This window comes from Macaca nemestrina, chromosome 2 (genome assembly GCF_043159975.1).
Source record: "Macaca nemestrina isolate mMacNem1 chromosome 2, mMacNem.hap1, whole genome shotgun sequence".
In the NCBI taxonomy this organism is placed as follows: Eukaryota; Metazoa; Chordata; class Mammalia; order Primates; family Cercopithecidae; genus Macaca; species Macaca nemestrina.
This window is the reverse complement of record NC_092126.1, coordinates 130,121,000-130,135,293: the sequence shown is the minus strand read 5'-3', so window position 1 is coordinate 130,135,293 and position 14,294 is coordinate 130,121,000.

The following is a 14,294-nucleotide window of genomic DNA, read 5'->3' as shown; positions in this document are numbered from 1 at the left end:
GTTGCAAGCAGAATGGGGGGTAAGGCACAGGGCCAGGGGCATAAGCAGGTATAGAATGCCAGGAAGGGACTAAATCTAGCAAGGCCTAGCCAGCTGGCCTGCATGAACACTTATTAAGGCTTTGCAAGAACAATGAAGAGACATTTCTCAAAAGAAGACATACAAATGGCCAACAGGTATATGAAAAAAATGCTCAATATCATTAATCATCAGGAAAATACAAATCAAAACCACAATGAGATATCACCTTACCCTAGTTAGAAAGGCTATTATCTTTTAAAAAAAAAAAAAACAGAAAAAACAATAGATGCTGGCAAGGATACAAAGAAACATCAACTCTCATACACTGTTGGTGGGAATGTAAATTAGTACAGCCTTTATGGGAAAAGTATGGAGATTTCTCAAAAAACTAAAAATAGAACTTCCAGCAGTCCCACTGTTTGGTATTTATCCAAAGGAAAGAAGTCAGTGTATCAAAGGGACAACTACACCCCTATGTTTATTGCAGCACTATTCACAATAGCAAAGATATGGAATCAACCTAAGTGTCCCTCAGTGGACGAATGGATAAAGAAAATGTGGTATATGCACACAATGAAATACTACCCAGCAATTAAAAAGAAGGAAATTTTGTCTTTTGTAGTAAGACGGATGGAACTGGAGATCATGATGTTAAGCAAAATCAGCCTAGTTAAGCAAAATTGCACAAAAAGACAAATATCGCATGTTCTCATATGTGTGAGCTAAAAAAGTTGATCTTACAGAGAAAGAGAGTAGAATGGGCCAGGCATGGTGGCTCACACCAGTAATCTCAACACTTTGGGAGGCTGAGGTGGGTGGATTGCTTGAGTCCAAGAGTTGAGAGTAGAATGATATATACAAGAGGCTGGGAAGGGTGTGTGGGTAGGGGGAGGAAAATGAAGAGAGTTTGGTTAATGGGTACAAACATACAGTTAGATAGAAGGAGTAAGTTTCAATGTTTGATGGCAGAGTAGGGTGACTGTAGTTAACAACAAGATATTGTGTATTTCAAAATAGCTGGAAGAGTAGGCTTGAAATGTTCCCAAAACATAGAAAGGATAAATACTCAGGATAATGAATACCCCAAATATCCTGACTTGATCATTACACATTCTGTACATGTAACAAAATGCCACATGTACCCCGTAACAAATGTACAAATATGACATATCAATCGGAAAAGATTTAAAAAGAAAAAAGTGTAGGTGGATAAGCAAAAAAAATGAAGAAAGCTTTACAAGAACAACGAATGGGGTGCCATTTGAGGGTTTTAAGCAGGGAAGTGAAATTATGAGATCTACATTTTAAAGAACTCATTCAGGCTGAGGACCGGAGACTGGGTTGAGGGCCACAAGCCTAGATAAAGGAGACCAGCTAGGAGGCTGCTCCAGTAGCACCAGCAAAAGTTGAGAGTGGCTAGAGCTAGGGTAGTGGTTCTAGAGATATTAACTGGTTTGAGAGATTTGGGAAATTAATATTATCCCACTCTCCTTATATTCCCAAACAGAGAGACTATAGGCACAACCACAGAACAAAAGCAAGTAACAGTTTTCGGGTTGTCCATTTGGTCAACCAAATGAAGTAATTCACACCTACCTACATAGATTGTTTTTCTAGGGAAAAGGGTTTCCTAAATTATTCTCATTAGCTGTTCTCATCAATACTGTTGATTGGCAATGACTAGCTATCTAGATGTTGACACTAGCACTAAGAAGTCATAAAGATTAGCACATCGCTCCTTCCACTGAATTGTTTAAAAAGACTCTCCAAGAGCCCTATATGAGATGAGAGAGACACTGTGGGTTTATGTAACTACCAAGTGTTCATCAGAATTCATCATAAGCTTTATTATCCCTAGCATTAGCCCTACCAGGATGTATTTTTAATCTTCCTCAATGCAATCATTTCCTTTATCAGTCAGAGGCTCCTTCATCCCTGAGTCATGAAGTCTGTCTTCTTTTTTTTTTTTTTTTTTTTTTTTTTTTTGAGACGGAGTCTCGCTCTGTCGCCCAGGCTGGAGTGCAGTGGCCAGATCTCAGCTCACTGCAACTCCGCCTTCCGGATCCACGCCATTCTCCTGCCTCAGCCTCCCGAGTAGCTGGGACTACAGGCGCCCACCACCTCGCTCGGCTAGTTTATTTTGTATTTTTTAGTAGAGACGGGGTTTCACCGTGTTAGCCAGTATGGTCTCGATCTCCTGACCTCGTGATCCACCTGTCTCGGCCTCCCAAAGTGCTGGGATTACAGGCTTGAGCCACCGCGCCCGGCCATGAAATCTGTCTTCTAAACATCATGGCTCACGATGAATTTGGTGTCCCATGCACAGGAACGTTCTGTTGCCTGGTCCATATTAATTCTTTGCTGTCTATATCTGATTGCACATGTTGAACTGAGCTTTTGTGACCTTTACTCATCCTCAGCAGAGCCGAACAACAAACTCTGCTTTATGTAATATTTGTCTTTGCTCAAACCACAGCCCTTAGCTGGATAGAGTCTAGAAGTTGCTTTCAGTTGAGTTGGCGGTAACTCATTATTTGGAGGTCAAAGTTGCATATTCTGTTTCCAATAACACGTGCCTGTGATAAGCCAATAACTGGGGTGCCTGTATTTATGAATGAGCCATTGCAACACCCACTGCAGTCAGAGCAACACGGGGGTCACCCCCATAACCAGAATTGGAAGGACTTTCTTCATCTTAATGTATTGCTCAGGACTTGTTAGAATATTTTAATATTTTAAAATATTTTTAATATTTTTTAATATTAATAACACATTTATTCTCTACTGGAAGGTGAATATTTGATGGATTTTAGTGATGTCTCTCTTAAATTATCCCAGTTGTGTCTATGCACACACTGAAATGGGTACTCATGAAGATAATTATCTGGATAAAATGCCAAGAGCTGAGATAAGAATCTGAATTGGATTCAAAGTCACTGCTTCACTGTCTTTTCTCACTTGGCTGGCAGTCTCTCTTTGCCACTTACTTCTCCTTTTTTTTTTTTTTTTGTCTTTTTCACTGGTGGTAAAATATAAATAACATAAAATTTATCATTTTAACCATTTTTAAATGTATAGTCTGTGGCATTAAATACATTCAGAATGTTGTGCAACCACCACTGTTACCTATTTCTAGAATTTTTTTATCATCCCATCTGAAACTCTGTACCCGTTAAACAATTCCCTTCTTCCCCACTCCCTCCTCCCCTCAGCACCTGGCTTTCTGTCTCAATGAATTTGCCTATTCTGGGCCCTTCATACACATGGAATCATACAATATTTGTCTTTCTGTGTCTCGCTTATTTCACTTGGCATATATTTTCAAGATTCATCCATGTCGTAGCATGTGTCTGAATTCCATTTATTCTTGTGGCTGAATAATATTCCACCGTATGGAAACTATATTTGGTTTATCTACTCATCAGTCGGTGGGCATTTGGGTTATGTCCACCTTTTGGCTATTGTGAATAATGCTGCTATGAATATGGCAGTACAAGAATCCTTTGGAGTTCCTGCTTTCAATTCTTTTGAGTATATACCTAGGAGTGGAATCACTGGCTCATATGGTAAATCTATGTTTAACTTTTTGAGGAATTGCCAATTGTTTTCATAGCAGCTGCACCATTTTACATTCCCACAAACAATGCACCAGGGTTCCAATTTCTCTATATCCCACCAGCACTTGTTATTTTCCATTTTTTGGATAACAGCCATGTTATGGGTGTGGCCATTTCTTTTTAAGTGGTCCTATGTCTATATGCCCAGTCCTGTTGACATAATCGCCTGACCACTTTATTCAATATGGCTGAAATAGTTGCACATATAGATGCAAATTTTCATTCATGCAAAAGCTGAAAAAAAAAAAGAAATGTCATCCACATTCAAAGTAAGAAAGCAATGATAATCCATGAGAGACAGTGTAGCCAAGTGGCTGAAAGCTCAGATTCTGGCATCAGACCTGCTGGAATTTAAACCCCAGTTCTGCTGTAACCAGCTGAGTCTGTGTGTCCTCATCACAGTGAGCTGCACAATTCCTAGGTAGCTTCGTCTCCTATGAAATGAAGATAATAATGATACCTGCCTCCTATGGTGATGGAAGGATTAAATAAGTTAATAAATGCAAAGCACTTAGAACAGTGCTCTATAAATATTAGTTTAAGCAACACTGATCTAGTACATTTCTGCGGTACATGAAGACTTTGGGGCATGAAGACTTTGGGGCCTCATCTCATATCCCAGGCAACTAAGTCAGAATCTTGGTGGGAAGTGGGATCTGATTTTTTTTTGAGACAGGGTCTTACTCTGTCACCCAGGCTGAAGTGCAGTGACACCATATTGGCTCACTGCCATCTCCACCTCCCAGGGTTAAGCAATGCTCGTGCCTCAGCCTCCTGAGTAGCTAGGATTACAGGCGTGTATCACCACACCTGGCTAATTTTTAGTATTTTTAGTAGAGACAGGTTTTTGCCATGTTGCTCAGGCTGGTCTTGAACTCCTGACCTCAAGTGATCCACCCACCTTGGCCTCCCAAAGTGCTGGGATTACAGATGTGAGACACTGCACTTGGCCCAGGATCTGCATTTTTAACGAGCACCAAGTGTCCATATGACCCCCATGTGTAATAGCTCTTAACCGCCCCCGCCCTAACCCATGGCCAGCCAGTCTCATCTTTGGGTTTCATTTGACCGTCGGACAAGTAGGTCAGGTTCCAAGAAGGAATCAACTTTGTTAATTAAGTTGTGGCACCTTCTTCTTCTCAGAGGAAAAAAATAGATTGTTTTCCCCATTGAAAATGATAAAGTCATTACATTTTTTAAACCAATTCTGGCATAAATCTTTTTAAAATCTTAAAAAATTACCCTTTATTGTTCTAAAAGATGATCCTAAAACTCTACAAAATGCCAGCGCACTCATGTGGCCAGTCACCTAGTTATTTCCAAATACCCAGATGTGTGACATTAGACAGACAAAACATAGGAACCGAAGACACAACTTCTATCTAGACCTAAAAGGGCCACAGAAATGTTCTGTTTCTTAAAAAGCATTTTACACAATCCAGGGATGGGAGCTATTGTGAAACACTTTTCATGTTTTACATTTCAGAAGTTCTTTCAGCAACCTGGGTTTTTCAGAAGACTGGAGAGTCAAAAGACATGAATACTTCACCTGGGCCAGTCACACTTTTACAACTAGGCCAGTCTTATCAAGTTCCCACCAGGAAAGCGATCAGAATTTCCACTCCACAGCAAAAGGAAGTGGAACTGGAAACTGTGTGAAGGTTTTCTTCAAGAAAAAGGTGGGGTTACTAAACAGAATGTAAGAGAAAAGAAGTAAGAACATTTCAAATATAGAGCCCTAAGATCGTTTTGAAAGAAGAATTGCTCTAAAAAATTGCAAATAGTAGAAATATTTTGTACTGAAAAACGAGGACCAGAGACATCCTATCGGTGGTTCACCAAGATTTCCCAAAGGCCCCATAATTTTAGGGAGTGGCCATCCGGAGATACAGAGGCTGACAGAGAAATTGTAGCTTTACCAGCGAAAAAAAAAGCCTGAGCTTCAAGAACACGCTATCAGATCTTAAACACTTCCCAGACCTATACCAGCATCAAGATCCAGAAACGCCCCCAGAATATAAAAAGGAACAACCATTATGAGGTTTTACCAGGGGCTAGACACTGTAAAAGTCCTTCTTCCGTGTTACTCTTCAAATCCTCACAACACTCTACAGTAGACTCAATTTACAAATTAGGACAACATAAAGCTCATTCATTTGTTCATTCCATAAATATTCACTGGGCACTTCTTAGGAACTCTAGAATACGGTGATTAAAAATGGAGGGGGTGTGGATTGCTAAGTGAAAGAAGTCTATCTGAAAAGGGTACATATTTTATGATTCCAAGCGTATGACATTCTGGAAAAGGCAAACCTATGGAAGCAGTAAAAATCAGTGGTTGTCAGGTGTTTGGGACAGGGAAGAAGGATGAATAGGTATAGCCTATTCTTGGGGCAGTGAAACTATTCTGTATGATGCTGTCATGGTGGATGCATGACATTAAACCTTTGACAAGAGCCATAGAATGTACAATCCCAAGAGTAAGCCCTAAAGTAAACTATGACCTTTAGTTAATGATAATAAGACATCAATATTGGCTCATGAATCATAACAAATGTGCCACACTAACTCAAGACATTAGTAATAGGAGAAGCTGGGGGGAGGAAGTATATGGGAATTCTGTACTTTCTACTCAATTTTTCTGTAAGCCTAAAATTGTTCTAAAATATAAAGTCTATCAACTTAAAAAAAGATAAATGGGAAGTGGGGGAACCACAGTCTCTACCAATATGAGGACTTATAGAGGGTGAGGTAGATTCAAAACAAGGAAACAAAGGTATAAAAAGAGATATGTAATTAAAGAAACCAACAAGGCAAATGACTGTGCCTGCATTGATGGAGGGTGGTCACAGAAGGCCTCTTTGAGGAGGTGACATTGAAGCAGAGACCTAAAGGAACCACCACACGAAACGAGGGAAGGGTGTTGCACGTAGAGGTAACAGCATGTCCGAAGACCTTGAAAAGGAAGGGAAATCTCTGAGTACGAAGAGGTTACATAGCTGACAATGGTGGGGCTGAGATTTCACTCACGTTTTGGTCCCAGCACCTCTCCTTTATAAGGCCGGTCTTGAATGTCAAACCTCATTCTTTCCAATTCTCCCTGGATCCCCTTTCCTATGGCGTGGCTGGATAGGTAAACATTACTTAAAATGGGAATAAATTCTTCCATCTCCAATGGTAAAGTGTTCTGCCCACACTTCAATCAACAGAGAAAATTCCACCGCTTTGCTTTCCAGCTATCTTTAAATTCGGTGGGGTGGGGAGGTCAGTGGGGGAGGTTATTTTGTCATTTGGAAAAAAGGGCATCTATTCATTTTCCAAAAACGCCCAACACATACTGCTCAACTCTTCTTGGGCACATCTCTTTGCATTATGAGAAAAGCTCCTGTGGTCTTTATAAATATTTATGATACATGACTGACCATGTTATATATACTGTGCTGTGCTAATATTAGTCATGGCTGAGAGTCTTTCTGTGCATGGAGCATGGTGATCATGAATAAATGGAATGGCTTGCTAGCCAGGGGAGTGCAGACATTCACTGCCATTGTTCTGTGGGTCTGCTTAAAGAATTTGCGCATACCCAAATCAAAACATGGGTACTCCTTTTTCCTGAAGAAGAAAAAAAAAAATCCAGACTGTTTCAGTCCATATGAAAAAGCATTTCAGAACTGAAAACATGGCATGTGAAGAAGAAAGAGGTAAATGTGTTCTTTTCAATGGAAAAAACAGCTGCTTGGGTCAGATAGAAACCAGATGGGAGAGAAAGAATCAGAAGAGCAAAGCTGAAATGCATTCAGGAAAAAGACATCAGAGGCGAAATGTGCTCCCAAGTCAGAGGAGTGGTGACTCCCAGACTTTTCTTCCTGTGGTGCTGGACCGCGGGGAATGAATGGTCCTTCTCCAGGAACATGGAAGAAAAGCCGAGGTGGACGCCCCAAGTCATCCAAGGAACTGGAACTGGTCCCCAAAACAGTTCTGTCTGTCACCCCCCGCATGACCAGGTATCTCCATTAGAGACATTTGGAACTTGGCATATTCTCTCAGGGAGCCCGAGAAGTAAAAGGATGTGTCTGTGTTCTCACCCAGCCCCAGTGCTGGCAGAAATAATCCAGGCAGGCAGACTTCAGTCTTTTTTAAGTTTGTGTTTGTGCGAGCTCTCCTTCGTCATGGTCCACCTGTCTTTTCACACGATTCTCCAGGGCGTATGGACTGGTGAACTCAGAGGCTTTGCTCCAATCCCAGCTGCAGCGGCCACCTTGCCCAGCAGACACGTGACAGAAAGTTCTGGTGAATGGTTCCCTCCGTGCCGTGTTGTGGCTTTCTCACACTAGTGGAGCGTATTATTTGAGCTGCCACATGCTGACCACAGGCTTCCGCTTGCACCACATGCAGACCTCAAAGGAGACTTGCTCACGTGTGGGCTTCCCGCCGAGGCTTGCTGTGGTCCTGAGGCCGCGGCCTGGGTGCTGGCACAGCATCTGCCCACACAAAGCTGGAGACGAGCCTGCCTCTCTCTCCATCTAGTGAGCGTCCCAGGCTCAGACTCAGAAAGTCCAATCATCCACCTCATGTGACCAGTGTGGTTATCTAGCAGATTATCTGCTTAGCATGATCCTAGCACCTAACAATGTATTAACACACCATGCTAGGAAGAACAGCATTAAGAGGACGGCTGGCCCCTGACCATGCCATGAAAGAACAGAACTGTGTCCAGACTGCTCAGGTCTCTCCACCCACCCCCAATACCCCACCACCCTGAAGTCAGCCCTGCTCATAGTGCAGTGTTTCTCAAAGTGTATTATGTATTCCAGTCACCTGGGGGGCTTGTTCACAAGCAGATTCAGATTCAATCGTTTTGGGGATGAGGCCTCAGATACTACACTCCTGTCTACACCCCCAGGTAATGCCAATGCTACTGGTCTACAGATTGCGCTTTGAACAGCAAGGCCTTAGTAAATAAAAAAAAAGAAAGGATCTTGTAAAGCTAGTTTGTCCAACCCTTTAGTCCACGGCTTTGAATGTGGCACAAAACAAATTTGTAAACTTTCTTTAAACATTATGAGATTTTTTGTGATTTTTGTTTTTTTAGCTCATCAGCTATCATTAGTGTTAGTGTATTTTATGTGAGGCCCAAGACAATTCTTCTTCCAATGTGGCCCAGGGAAGCCAAAAGATTGGGACACCCATGTTACAAAGAATAGCACAGACTGATTTCACAAAGCTCTATATTGTTAGGCCAATCACTAAACATCGCCGAGTCTCAGTTTTCACATTCATAACATGGTGATTATAATAATATCTATCTCACAAGGTGCCTGCAAATATCAAGTAGAATAATTTATATAAAAAGCTTATTATAAACAGGATCTTTACAGTTAAAAGTAAGACAACTTCAACTTGAACTGGTTTAAACAGAAAAAATAAAAGGTACTTACTGGCTCCCATAAACTGAGAAGTCTTGGAGTGTATCTGGCTTCAGGCATAGCTGGATCCAGTTACTCAAATTATTTCTTCCAGATGCTTGCTTGCTCTTGCATTTTCTCTCTCAACCTCTTGATCTCTCTCTCGCTCTCTCATCTGTTTCTTGCTCCTGCCCTTCTCCTCACTCTACCTTCCTCATTCTTTCTTGTTTGGGGCTCTGCTTTTTTCTGTGTTGCCTTCACACACAAGCAGTCTCTGTCAAATAGGTCAAATAGTCTTTGCAGAGGAAGTGAGACTTCCATACATCCCATTTTGGAGGGACTCTGATTGGATCCACTTGGATCCAGAACCCACTGCTTGCTTGAGCCAATATCAATAAACATGGGTGTGGAGAACTATGAATGGCCAGGCTTAGTGGCCTCTCCTAGACTCCCAAGGCTGGAGTGGAAGGACTTTAGTCTCCTTGACTGATTCTCATCTCCCTTCCTATCAAAACCTGCTCACCCTGGATCTCATTGCCTTTTTTCAGCTGTTACTTTAGAAAGGAATAGTACACGAACTGGCCTCTAATCATGTGATGTGGAAATATCTTCTATTAGAGACCAGAGATCTGCATTCTAAACAAGTTTTGCCACTAACTGGCTTTGAGACTTTAGTCTGATTTGGTTAACCTCCTTGTGGCTTAGTTTCCCCATCCGTAATATGAGGGTTGCCATCAATTATCCCACAGGCCTCTTCCAGCTCAAAGGTCTGAGTTGCTATTATTTGTTCCTTATTACATGACGCCACTCAGGGGCACTCATGTTTTAGCAGAGACTTTCTGGGGTGACAATAACTTGGTGCAATGAATGAGCCACCAACAGCCAAAATGTAATAGGGATACTTGCACAAAGGAGACCAGGAATCTCTTTCTAAGCCTCCTGAACATCACTTCATGTGGCATTCACCTAATCATGGTACCTTGAATTTGCTGTTCAAGTCTTTCAAAACTGTGGCTTTGTTGCCTGTGTTAACACAATGGCAGAAAACAAGGCTGAGTGACCACACTCTAGCCCACTTTCCTCCGACCAGTGGCTTTCTACTTTCTCTCCTACCAATGACTCTAGTCCTCTTTTATGATGACTTGGCCAGCCCTTCCATGGCCCCCAGTCAGGTTTGTTTCAAGCCTACTTATGCATCACACAGCTCCTGCTTCCAAAGTGTTCCTAACCTGCAAGTCTCCACCAACACTTCCCTGTCCTATTTCCCATCTCTTCAAAGTCCTACAGCCTAAGTGGCAGATACTACATTCAATAAACTGTAGATGGCTAATAGATACATACCCTCCAAAGCAATACAGGTGTGTGAATAAAAATTCGTGCTAAACTTCTTGATAACCGAGGCAAAAGTAAAACATACCTGATTAAATCAACTTCTTTTTTTTTTTTTTTTTTTTTTTTGAGACAGGATCTCACTCTGTTGCCCAGATTGGAAGGCAGTGGCGCAATCACAGCTCACTGAAGACTCAAACTCCCAGGCTCTGATGATCTTCCCACCTCAGCCTCCAGAATAGCTGGGACCACAGGTGTCCATCACCATGCTCAGCTAATTTTTGTATTTTTTTTGTAGAGATGGGGTTTCACGATGTTGCCCAGCCTGGTCTTGAACTCCTGAGCTCAAGCAATCTGTCTGCCTTGGCCTCCCAAAGTGCTGTCATTACAGGTATGAGCCACCACACCCAGCCAAATCACTTTCAAGCAGCAGTTACAAGGGAAAACATTCAATCCTAGTTATAAATTAGCAGAGGAATTCATAAGAGGGACTAAAACAGTATAAAGAAAAACCACTTAAAAGGCTGCTTTGTTACATCAATGCCAGTGTGTTCTTCACAGGGACATTTGGTTAGGCCCTTTTGAGAAGATGACCCCGCAGGGTAGACAGTTGCCTAGTTTTCCCATATGTGGACCTGTCCATACAGTACACACTGAAGCTGAGTGTTATCAGGTACCACAGACAACCAAAGTTGTTCATTTAAGTCACTTGCCTGATTTCAACAGTGGACATTTGCATTGTCACAAAGTCCTATCATTTTTACATCCCAAATTCTCTCAGATCTATACACTACTCTTCTTCACCACTGCCCCTAGCCTTGCGTTGGACCACCATCACCTCTGGAGCTCATTCATCTCTCTACCTCCAACCGTCCAGTCCATTCTGCCTACATAGCCGTTAGACATAACCCTTCCAAGACATGAAGCTCATGGTGTGATATGGTTTGGCTGTGTCCCCACCCAAATCTCATCTTGAATTCCCACATGTCGTGGGAGGGACCTGGTGGGAGGTAATTGAATCATGGGGGCAAGTCTTTCCCATGCTGTTCTCATGACAGTGAATAAGTCTCATGAGATCTGAGAGTTTTATAAAGAGGAGTTCCTCGGCACAAGTTCTCTCTCTTTGCCTGCTGCCATCCGTGTAAGATGTGACTTGCTCCTCCTTGCCTTCCTCCATAATTGTGAGGCCTCCCCAGCCACATGGAACTGTAAGTCCATTAAACATCTTTCTTTTGTAAATTGCCCAGTCTTGGGTATGTCTTTATCAGCAGCATGAGAACAGACTAATACATGGTGCTATTTCAGGGCCTTCCCATCACCACCAGGTTGCAAAGGTCTCAGCCTGGTTTCCTGGACCCTTCATGATCTGGCCTCCTGTCTGTTTGCCAGACTCATCTCTCTTCCTCTTCTGGCCTGCTCCTTCACTTCTTTCCCATCTGAAACGTTTTTAGCCCTTCCAGATGTCCCACAATCTTTGCCTAACTATTCTTGCTCATTCTTCAGATCACAGCGTAGACAGAACATCTTTCACAAATGCTTCCTCGGCCTCTCCAGCCTGTCCTTTCTCTGTGTCCCCATCATATCACTTCTCAAACCATCTTAGAATTGCCTATGAGCTCACCGACCTGCTCCGTTGGACTCAACTCCGTGGCAGCAGAGCTCTGCCCCCAGAGCCATCTTTGCTGCTTCCCTGGTCAGCCACATGATCCTGAACAATCACTCCATTCCCCTGTGCCTCAGTTTCCTCATCACTAAATAGGATTCATAAAGGTGCCTACTTCATAAAAATATTGTGGGCACTAAGGGAGAAAATTCACTAAGAGCTCTTTCACTGTGCTAAGCACATAGCAAGTGTGAATAACAATTATTATTATTGTCATGAATAGTGTTATTGTACTAGGATAGGCATTTTTGCTGTCTTATTCACTGTTTTATCCCCACACCCAGCTCAAAGCTGGCACAGAATAAATGATCAGTAAACATTTGTGCGATGAATGAATGAATGTCGAATTATCTGGTTTTGTCCTGTACGTAGTTCTGGTGGGTCTTCACTTGATTGAGGTCTGTCAAGACGAAAAGAACCAATTGTGCTAGCACCTCCCCAGTTTGTTTGCTCTGGTGTTTTTTCCATTTACTCTGTGAGGAGAAGGATTTCATTTTATGAAGAAGGGAGGAGGGGGAGCCTGGTTCCAAAGGCCTGTTTGTTCTCATTATTAATTTTCCTCTCCTCTTCCAAGTAGAGTTTGAATGATTTTGAATGTGCACTCATCTGGAAAGGCACCCTCATTCTCTCATTTCATGCCTGGCTGCAATTAAAGTCAAAAGCAAAATTTAAAAATACAACTTTATTATAAAGTGAAAGAGTTGTTGATCCAGATTACAGATCCTGTAATCTCACAACATTACCATTAAAAAAAAAAGAAAGAAAGAAAGAAAGAAAAGAAAAAAGGAAGAAAGAAAAGAAAAAGAATACTAAGCTGCCAACTTGTGGGTTTGGTCTCGCCAACAGAGACTCAAAACCCCAGAATCAATAACTAGGTTAACTTTGCTGGTTTCTAATGCAATTATAAGCATTGGAATATTGCCCAAATACTCAAAAAGGAACTAAGGTTCTACTTTAGAACATCCCCACCCCCTTCCCTAAAGAAATACTTGGGCGATAAAGGCAAAATAACTGAATGGGGTGGGGCTCAGCAGTTTCCAATGTCAGATCAGAGAGCTGTGGAATTTCAGAGCTGGAAGGAAGCTTAGAGGTCATCTCAAGGCCATTTTACAGATGCAATAACTGAGCCCCAGAGAAGGAAGGAACTTGCCCAGGTTCACACAGTGGCCGTGAATCTCGGGGAATCCCTCTTGATTTGTTCATTTGTGCAAGGAATATTTAACTGCTATCCTATTTGGGGCCAGGCAGTGTGTTAAGTGTGAGAAATTCATTAGTAAATCAAAGAGATGTGTTCTCTGCCCTTGTAGAACTCAACATTCTACAGGGAATTCAGACAGTTGATGAGTAAACCAGTGAACAAGTATATAATCGATGGCCAGAAGGAAACAAATTGTTGTGATAGAGAGCTGCTTACATGTAGTGTCAGGAAGGCAACTCTGAGAAGGTGATAGTCTCAGCTTCAGCTGAGTCCTGGGAAAAGAGAGCTAGGTCAAAGGCCCAGAGAAGGGAAGAGCTTGGCAAATTCAAGAAACTATAGGGGCCGGGCGCGGTGGCTCACGCCTGTAATCCCAGCACTTTGGGAGGCCCAGGCGGGCGGATCACATGGTCAGGAGATCGAGACCACGGTGAAACCCCGTCTCTACTAAAAATACAAAAAATGAGCCGGGCGCGGTGGCGGGCGCCTGTAGTCCCAGCTACTCGGGAGGCTGGGGCAGGAGAATGGTGTGAACCCAGGAGGCGGAGCTTGCAGTGAGTCAGGATCGAGCCACTGCACTCCAGTTTGGGTGACAGAGCAAGACTCCGTCTCAAAAAAAAAAAAAAAGAAACTATAGGGAGAAGAATGCGGCTGGAGCATAGCAGGTGATGTGGCATCCACATCCTTAAAGTGGAATATGATAGCACTTGCCGGCTCCTTTCTTCACACAGGGATGCCACCGGCCTCTGGCAGGATAAGGAAAAGCTGAAACCCAGCCTCCCACCTACTCTTTTCTCAGAGCTGGGAAACCTGTATCCACTGCTGCATGTGGACCTGTTCAACTTCCTTGGGAAAGTACTTTTCCTTCACAAGCGAGGAAAGAGTTTGACCAGACTTAGTTGTCAGCTTCCAAATCAGGAAAAAAAACCATGCCAGGGAGAGCATGGCTCTAGTAAGGAAAGTCTGGAGAGGAAGTTCCGGTGTGGCAAAGTGGTTAAGAGCAGAGACTGTGGAGTCACACACACGGGGGGTGAGGCCAGGTTTGACCATCATGGAGCTAGGCA